Source organism: Brassica oleracea, chromosome C8 (genome assembly GCF_000695525.1).
Source record: "Brassica oleracea var. oleracea cultivar TO1000 chromosome C8, BOL, whole genome shotgun sequence".
Lineage (NCBI taxonomy): Eukaryota > Viridiplantae > Streptophyta > Magnoliopsida > Brassicales > Brassicaceae > Brassica > Brassica oleracea.
In genome coordinates this window covers 34,810,706-34,819,544 of record NC_027755.1, presented here as the reverse complement: position 1 = coordinate 34,819,544, position 8,839 = coordinate 34,810,706, and positions in this window count along the sequence as shown.

The window sequence follows — 8,839 nt, the reverse complement described above, 5'->3', positions numbered from 1 at the left end:
AAGTGAAGCTGTTTGTGGAAAGTGTTGTATGTTTTATTCATCATTTCTATCTCAGAGACAGGGTTACCACAATACTTCAAGAGTGAAACTATCCTCAGGACAGCGGAATTATAATCCTCAACCTTTTGAAAATCTTGGAGCCTCAGATTTTTCCACTCTTATAGAGCGTGAGGGAGGTTGACTTCTCTCTGGTTATCGAACCTTTCTTTTAAAGTTTGCCACAGTTCAGCTGAGTCTTCTACCCTTGCATAGTCGTGCGTTAGATTTTCATCTAAATGCTTCTTCAGGAAGATTATCGCTTCGGCTATATGCTCGGGTGACGATTTGTTACCGATTTTTACTGTTTCGGTTATCTTTTTCATTACAATGTAAGGTTTCACATTTGTGACCCATCCGATGTAACTTTCGCCAGTTATTTTCAGAGCCGGGAACTGAAGTTTCTCGATGTTTGCCATTTGTATTTCTAAAACACAAAATAATATATTTTATTAGAATTTCGTAATTTTAAAACAAACCATTTATATTAATAATACACACAATTACAAGGAGAAAAAACACATAGAAAAGTAAACCGACATTAAGCGTAAATTCTTCAGGAGAAAATTCTCCAATAAAAAGACCGTACATAGAAGCAAAAATTAGAATTGCACATAAAACCAAAAATATGCGAATCATCTTTCTTGCAATGAAAAACCGGAATGGAGCGATTTGAAAATATTTGAGAGAAGATAAAATGTTTTGGATGAAGTAAATGAGTGAAGTATGAGTGTATTTATAGATGAAAAACACTGTTCATAGCCGTTTGAAAAAGGGAAAAAATTTGAAAAATTTTCTTTGTGACCGTTGGGATTAAATCGTATGAACCGAAAATCAATCTGAAAATATTGTAATAATCAGTCAACCAAATTCCGTAAATTTCATAATATTCGATATAGGTGACCAAACATTTATATAATAACCATTATTTAATAAACAAACAAATATCAATCATATTATGGTGATATAAAAATTATAACATTAAATAAATTATGCGGCGGTAGAGCCAAGCCAATAATTATAGTGTAATTAGCAATCAAGGTTTATTAACGAAGCGACATACCGCCCGCATTAATAATAATAATTAAAACTGCCACTATAAAATTATTAATAATATAGACGATATACCGACCATTATAGCAGAGTAAATATGATACATATAAATTTTACTGAATCGCAGAGTGATCGTGCTGATAACGTGTTATAAAATAACTTATAATTTTATAGTATCGAAAAATTTTAAATAGGGTAAAATTTTATACCCGCTGAAAGAAGATAACACTGATAATGATAATGAAATAGAATGTGTTATAAGAAAAAGAAGGGAGAGTGTATTACAATTGTTTATAAAAAAGTGAAAAAAAAAAGAAAATTACTCTACATGCAATGCATAATGACGATGGGTTCCACACTTATTATATTCATCCGCAATTTTCGTTGGTCGGTGCTGTCATTTTTGAATTTTGATTTATGTACGTTCATGACAAGATCATAACATATTTCGTGTAATGGAGCCCACGTTCATGATAAGATCATAACATATTTCGTGTAATGGAGCACAGTTTTGCTAACGAAACCGTCAATGATTGTCTCCTAAATATATAGACAAAACGGCTATTTTCATGACTGGCTGCAACTCGTGATAAAAAAAGATTATACTCTTATTGATTGGGTTGCAAGTCGTTACCATCGTGATTTGAAACGCATCCCTGAAACTGACGGAAGTGGCTTTATGCTACCCACACTAGTGGTCTGATAAATAACTAGGTGTTTTCCTGCACTATGTACGGTAAGTAACTTTTTAAAATTAATTTATATTTAAAAATAAATTTTATTAAATATTATATATTTTACTATTTTTTACTAATATTTAATATAGATTTGATATATATTAAATCAATTTGTATAAAACTAATAAAAATAATATAAAATTGTATAATTATCAAAAATTTAGCGTAAACAATGTTTATAAAATTTGTAGATATATAAGAAACTAATGATCTTGCGACTAGATATTTAAATTTTAAAAAAAATTGTAGAAATTTTTGAAAACTTTAACAATACAAATTGTATAATTATACAAAAATAATAATATTTCGAAATTTAAAATGTTATATATGAATATATTTATTTTATAGATAATGTATGAGTTATTACCATATTTTAAAAAAAATTTACCAAAAAAAATATCAATATTAAATGTAATATATGAATTATTATCATATTCTAATAAGTTTGCCAAAATATAAATCAACATTAAATGAAATTAGACATGTCATATTTGTTTTGTGAAATTGATTGTAGAAATAACATGTGACAAAATCACTTCGCAAATATAGTCCAGCAGATAACCTAAAATACATAAGAAAAAAAATTAGCAATAAATGAGTCTAACGGGACCTTTGGCCTTTCCGCAAAACAGAGCGTTGAGAGGTGGCTTGGCCTCAGTGTAGAGAGATCTCAAGTTGTTCCGGGTACGAACATGGAGTTCTTGTCCTAAATATCTTCTTGACCATATTTGTGACCTCACATTCCAGTTCCACATACCCTTATTCTCTAGTGATGCCAATACTCTCGTCAACGATATTTACAGAAGGATTTAGAACCATTTATACTAGATTTGATATAGATATAAATATAGGTGTGTTGTATCAAGCACGAGGAATAGTAAGTGTTGATTAAAAATCATATTTTAAATCTAACTGGTTTCGTTAGACATAATTTCAATTTATTTTGTTTTATAATTAATCCAATTTTTCAATATAATGGTTTGGTGTCTGGCTGCTCTTATTTCTTTTCTGTAACAGTTCATATACACGCATTAACTTGCCTAAACTCGGGTTGTGACAGTGACATCATCAATACTAAACCAGTAGAAAACATCAATGTATGTGCTATTCAAAAGGCCATTATTACTGCTGTGTATAAAATAAACAATCGTTTCTTCCTAGGCAACGGGCTATTTTTGGTTTTTAGATCGGCTTCAACCAGTGAAATACCATGTATGGAATCGTTTTAGGCTTTAGATTGGCCCATGTTTCATGTGCCCGTCTTGTATTTGATTAGATGCAGTGTTTTTAAAACCGGACCGACCCGATGGTTGGATTGGGTTCGACCGTGAACCGGTTATATAGCTGGGTTGGTCTAGTAATTGGTTTGACCATGAACCGGCCACATAGCCGGATTATATTTCAAACTTATTAAACCAATAAAAACCACTAATACTATCGAAATCTATAAACCATCCATATAAACAAGAAACTAATTTATATTTATAATATTTTATGTTCAAAATTGATTTATCTTTTAATTATGCATCATGTTTACTAATATTACTTTTATATTTACATAATAAAAAAATATTAAACCATATTATTGAACCAGGTTTGACCCGGTCGAACCATATTGAACCGTGACCCAAAATATTTCCGGTTTAGCTTCCGATCCGGTTTTAAAAACACTGATTATATGTCACAACTTCATTAACTGAATCAAACCAAATATTTGAAATCTTGATCTGATTGATCTTTAAGTAGCATTATAGCAATGGGAAAAAACGATCAAAGAACTAGGGATATTTATTGTGTGTCAAGACTGGAATACAAACTCATGATGAGCGAAGTCAAAGGTTCCGAGAATACATAGTCCTCGTGTAGGAATGTTCTCAATGGTCTTGAACAGTGGCGAAGCTACTTACGTTTTAGGTACGCCAGTTGCCCCCTAGAACATCCGGTACACTGTGTACTGGATGTTCCCATTGATCCTCATTCTTCTGTTGGTTAAAAGTTAAAACCAAAGTGATTTATCTGTATTGTACCATAGTGAAACGATCCTTGGAGTTCAGTCCTTGGTGGTGCATTCACCATCAAATTTAACCTAAATTCAACTTTAAATTTGTTATGTGTTGAAACAGAACATTATGTATACGAACCATAATTTTAAATCGAAACAGTTTCACCATAGTTTCTAAAAATTAATAGACCTATATAACTGAGCTGAATTTGCATCCCTGGTGCGAGTTATGTAGCCAAAAACACACCTACGTTTCTTGGTTAGTCCAATGTGATCTTTTAGTATAAACTATCTAATAGTTCTTACTTGTTTTTTGGACCAGTGGATATGGCAAGTATGACCAATGGAGAAGGGGGTGAGATGGTCTTATTTTTGGAGTCTTGATAACAGAGGATTGCAGTCGGACAGTACTGGTTTGGTAAACCAGGTTGAAGCCACTGTGAAGTAGTCCTACGCCAGAGCCTTTAATGTGACCAGAACAGTCAAGGACTGACCAATGTGTATATCAAGCGACTCATATACCTCCTCCAGAGTGTGAGAACCTTCTACTTCAACGAGAGTTATCATGTGTCCTTGTATCCCAAAGTTAATCGATGTCAATATTCCAACACTCATTATCCAAAACCTGTAAATGTTGCCATTAGAAACTGAAGAAATATGACATCACTAGAGAGATCAAATAATATAGTCTTGATTTTAAGGGGAAACAAAAAAGGAACCTTGGTATAATGATGAAAGTTGACCGGTAAATGTTACACTTTTAGAAGGATCATCGATCAGAAGATCATCAGGAAAGGGAATATTACGAGCAAAGTCCAGTTTTTTTCTAGCACCTTGATTAAGGCGTTTAAGCACACACCAATTAACCTAATGTGCCAACAATACCACGGTCAAATGATATGTCATTGTAGCATTTTAGGATCAAATCCACGAGGAACTAATAATCTATAACACTAAGAATACACAAACTTTCCTAATCTAAGCAAACCAGAATATGGATGATTTTGTAACAAGCTAATGTCCTAGGAATATAAACAATGTGATCTCAAATTCAATAAAGAAATAAGTGCAAGAATTCAATCAAATACTAAGGATGGATCCATGGGCAATGATAATTGATATAAGGTGATCAAGGTTCAATCTAGGATGTTCAAACAAATCAATCAACAAGTCTATATGTCTAGATCTCATTCAATATAGATTAATCCACTGTCGTGGAAAAAACCCTATGCTAATCATGAATTAAACATCAACTGTCGTTGGCTAAAGCAATCAAGCATGCATGAATCACAAGTCTGCTAACCACTTAAACATCTCGGACATCAACTGTCGTTGGCCAAATATGTAAAAGACAATACTAAGTTCATTCAAGCATTTTAACAAACACTTTTCGGACGTAAAATAGCTTAAGGTCTAGATGAGAATGATCAAGTCTAATCTAGCATTAAGAACACTTAACAACATAAATATCCACCTAATCACCCTAATCTATCTAACCCATGAATCACAAGGTCACTACTCACTAATCTCCATGAGAAACATTAAACTCATGTAATGATCAAGGCTAATCATGTTAATGAGCAAAAAAACACAAATATAAGATGAAGTAATTCCTTATATTATAAAAAGAATTAAGCTTTTACAAGTTTAGATAAAGTATTGAGAGAAAATGAGATAAGTCCCAACTTAGGGATTACAAGAGTATTTATATGGTCTTTGGAAAACCTAATGGTTTCCATAGAAAAGTCTAAAATACCCTTTAAAAACACTAAAATTCGACCAGCTGAAAAGCGTCCCGGGGAGAGGTTGGGTCGTCTAACCCGCGGTGGTTTACCCGCGCTGGATCGTCCTAGGTCGTCTGCGCGGGTCGTCCAACCCGCGGTGATCTACCCGCGCTGGGTCGTCCTAGGTTGTCCGTGCAGGTCGTCTTAGGTCGTCCGTGCGGGTTGTCTAACCCATCCTGGATCGACCAGGGTTGATAAGCATCTAGTAAATCGATCATAACTCCTCCAATACAGCTCCAAATGACTTGAAATTCCGTTGGAAAGCTAACTCAATTTACTATGTCTTCCCAAAATCTTAGCAACTGAATATATCTTTAAGACCTCCACCCATGTTCATCTTTTACCCTTTTGCATCACAAATGTCTCTAAACACTTCCAAAAACTCCATAGCACACTCGAGCACCTAAAAAAGACTCATGCATGCATAATGCAACCTAAAGATGACTAAATTCTAATCTATATGATCAAAATATACAAGAATGAATGGATAAAACAATGCAAATATGCAAGATATTACACCTGCCAGAAACAATAGCAAGAGGCAGTGTGGAGGGAGATCGCTAGTTAAATCCTAAATAATAATTTGATTACTTGGGAACTAAGTTAAGTCAAGACTTTGTGGTACCTGAGTTATGGATAAAGGAAAAAAAGAAGATTGATCTCTAGTTATTAGTTAATGTTGAGTACACCAAAAGCACCATTTGCTATGTGCATCGACGCTTAAAGCAAAATTTGTATAATTTGCAATTTGGTCTTTAAGTTGGAAATGGTATGTCCATTCGAGTTTGGTTGGATATGATAGTTTGTGCCAGTACATTCTTCTATTTAATTATGTTCCGACATATTTTTCTCAATTGTCAAGTTGTAAATTAATAATAAAAATGTTTAATTATAAATATATCATTAATTATATAAGAATATTATATATATATATATATATATATGTCATTATTAAAAACAATAGTTTGATTTCCTCTTTCTTAATAATATCTTGATTTTATATTTTTTACCAAACCATGTGAATATGAAAAACAAAAGTATATATAATTTTCTAATCTGGATATTTTATATATAAAATAAAAACGTGAATTCAAAATTAGTTTTTATGTTTTGCTCTCCCGTTAATTTTTAAAACGACTAATTATAAAGATATTCATACTAATGTATTGATTGTTATTAAAAATAATAGCTTGATTTCTTTTTTTTCTTAATAATATTTTGATTTTGTTTCGTATATTTTCTTACCAAGCCATATAAATATGAAAATCAAAAGCTATAATTCTTTTTAATATGAAGATTTTATAGATAGAATAAAAGCGTAAATCCAAATTAGTTTTCTATGTGTTATTCTCACGTTAATTCTTAAACCGTTAATTATAAATATATCTATAATAATAATAATGTATTAAAATATATATATATTATTATTTGTGATTTGATGTTTTGGCATTCGAACTCTCGTGTTAAAATTAGTCAAAACATGAAAGCAAATTTATATTTATTTGATTAAATAAGTGATTAAAATTAATAATAATAAAAATGATCTAAAATCTAAAAATATATTTAAAAAAATATATAATTCATATATATATATATATATAGTGTTGTTATTTGAAATATCTTTTAATAAAAATTAAAAATTAAAAACAAAAAATACACAAATAAATATTAATCAAGTTAAACAATTTTAATTTTATATAATTGAAAGTATAATATTGACTGATTTCTAAGATTTATTTATTAATAACAAATATAATATACAAAGAATTTTTTTAAAAAATTATAATACTTAAGCATTTTCAAATAGAAAAAAAAAATTATTATTATTTTATTTTAATTAGTAATGCATGGATTAATAAGTAATTATAAAATATTTATACCTGCATTTTTTATATATAAATTTCACGATTAAAAATAATAGTTTGATTTTCTTTTTTTTTTCTAAAATAATGGTTTTGATTTAGTTTGCATTTTCTATAGTTACCAACCCATATAAATGTGAAAATAAAATATCTATAACCTTTTTAGGATAAAGATTTTATTTATAAGACAAATACATGAATTCAAAATTAAATTTCAAAATATCTATAATGTTGTTTGAAAAACAGTTTCATAAATTCAAAGAGAAAAAGACAAAAATAGCACTAAATCAAGTTTTTGTTCCCAAACTATCAGTCAAGGTCAAAAGTCATAAAAATAGCACTTAATGTTTTATCAAAAGTCACAAACTTAGGGTTTAGAGTTAAAAGGTGGGGTTTAGGATTTAGGGTTTAGGGTTTAGAGTTTAGGGTTTAAGGTTTAGGGTTTAGGGTTTAGGGTTTATAGTTTAGGGTTTAGGGTTTAGGATTTAGAGTTTAGGATTTAGGGTTTAAAGTTTAGGGTTTAGGGTTTAGGGTTTAGGGTTTAGAGTTGAGAAATGAGGTTTTGGGATAAGATTTCAAATTTTGAAATATAAAAAAATTAAAATTTTCAAAAGATAAAATGCTATTTTGGTCATTTTAGTTTTTGAGTGCTATTTTTGTGATATAAACTTAGAAATGTGTTATTTTGGAGATATGCCCAAATTCAAATGTCAGTGTATTTTAAAAATGGTGGTATCTAACGTATTATAGTTCAAGCAATTTCTTCCTTTTTTGTCATGATTTTTAGATCATAGATTTGGTTGATAAGTGTAATAATTTTTTTCACATTTATGATTTTCTAAAGTATCAAATCTCTTCCACATGCTTTATACACTTTTTAAAAAAAGTTATATTTTTTTAAAAAATAAAATATTGGTGTTTTTGTTTTGAAAGATTAATGAGTAAATCATGAAGTTTTCTTAAACCTATACTTCAAATTTTAGAGCATTAAAATCTACAAGTATAACAACTTAGAGCATTAAAATCTACAACTATAACAACAGCAAAAATCTATAATCTTAATTCTACATGCAATCCGACTTACAACCATCGGATATGGATATGTGGCTTCTGTCCAAACATCATTGATTCTCATAAATCGGATTTTGTTTTCTAAAGATATAATATTTTTTTTTTCCGAAGCTCTATCGGTTATCAAATTAATACAATTCAATCCTTTACTTTCATATCGAACCGTCCAACGTAGTTTTGATAAAAAAGAAAAAATATTTGATAAAGAACCGTCCAACATATTTTCCGTAAAACGAAACACATATCAACTTTGCATGGCTCCCACGTCACCGCAAAGTCACCACGACGTGTTAC